Source organism: Haplochromis burtoni, unplaced genomic scaffold (genome assembly GCF_018398535.1).
Source record: "Haplochromis burtoni strain Fernald_Lab_line unplaced genomic scaffold, NCSU_Asbu1 Contig_118, whole genome shotgun sequence".
Taxonomy (NCBI): domain Eukaryota; kingdom Metazoa; phylum Chordata; class Actinopteri; order Cichliformes; family Cichlidae; genus Haplochromis; species Haplochromis burtoni.
Window position 1 is genome coordinate 922110 of NW_024582479.1, and position 1805 is coordinate 923914.

Sequence of the window (1805 nt, forward strand, 5' to 3'; positions counted from 1 at the left end):
ATGTGTTTGGAAAAAAAAAAGGGCTTTGATTTTGCCACGCCATTTGATATCTTTGCCACCCTAAGAAAATTTCTCTGGATCCACCCCTGGCAGGGAAATACAATGCCTGTGGTTTAACAAAACGGGAGAAGTGTGATTCGTGATCAAATTATAGTGGCAACAACAGCCTTTTTTTATTTTTTTTATTTTTCATCAAAACGTTAAAGCTGACTTAAATTATTCTAAATACTAAAGCTGACTTTAGATTTTTTAAGGCTCAAAGTCAGATGCTGACTTTTAGAGAAGTGACTGATTCTAAAATTCATATAATATTTTCTTCTCTTAAACATTCAAGAGCAAAGGATGTATATTGGATGAATGAAGCATTGATAGAGTCAATAGGGTCAAATATATTAGAAACAATTTAACGACTAAAGCCTCAAAAATGTAAATCAATGCCATGATTCCCTGTCATATGAACTATTCTCTCACTAACACAAGCTGGACTACAGTCAATAAAAAGACTTTAAGCAGACCTTGAAATTGCTGCATAAAAAGTCAAATTTGTTTCATCATTACAAAAATTTAAACAAGATATGGTTTATTAAATTTACAGATATTCTATATGGTCTAAAAAAGAACATAAAAAACTCTCAACTTTCACTAAAATCAAAATAATCTACATTTAACAGAGCACCTTCTAGGGGGAACAGTAGAACAGCCCTCAGGAAAAGTACTATCAGGTGGCACATACACCCACAGAAATAAAGAACATGACATGTTTTACTTCTTTCTTTAAATCTATAAAATATGTGTGTTATGTTAATTACATTTCTGTCTTCGATCAAACCGCCAGGAACTACAGACAAAAAATAGCTTGTGTGGCTAAATCTGGCATATTTTCATGATAAATTTAAGCGCTCATGTCAATTTCAAACAATAATAAACATAAATCAGAATTTGTACATACCTTACAATGAATCATGAATCAGCCTTAGCTGTACTTTTTTGCCAATGTGCCAAACATAAAAATGGTGAAGGTGATAAACATTACACTTGCTTATCATCACACTGTCACCGTTACTATGGCAGCATTCATAGTAGCTGAAAACACTGCTGTGAGCTCCACATCAAGCTTCACATTGACTAAAATGGCTATTGACTATTGTCATGGTCTCACAAATGTAGCAATCTCAGGAAAACTATTTCATTCATACATTAACAGGGAAACAAGACCAAGCTCCTCATACTCATAATGAACTCATGAAATCTCACAATGATCTGGCTTAATGTCTGTGGAGAATTACAAAGTCTTACTTGGAAAATATTTTGCACAATTGCCTCACCACGCAGCAACAACAACAGAAAAAAAACATAGTTTGATCATTTAAAAATTTAAACAGTTTCTAAGGAGCAGACAGTCATGCAGTAATGAGTCATCCCATCTTCTGTATCCCAGCTTGCCTCCTGTCAGTTTCCTCCTGTCCTAGTTTGTACTTTCCTTGTTACTTAGGCGTTTAGTTATAAACTATATGTTGTTTAATGCCTTCTTACTCAAAAGACATCAAAAATAAAACAGTTATTATGACCAAAATTGTTTACCTGTTGTCTGTACACGGTTTCATCTTGCTGAAATTTCTCTTTTCTAAAATAGGACTTCTTCTTTTGTTCTGACAAAGTTGTTTTCTAAAATCTGTCTCATTAACACAGAGAGCTTCTTTTCTGTCTTTAGTTCCCTTCTTTGTAAAATTAGTGACATTATCTTCTGATGCACGCTGAGCGCTGACAGTCTGATGACAAGCAACGACAGCGATGAGTATAGCAGG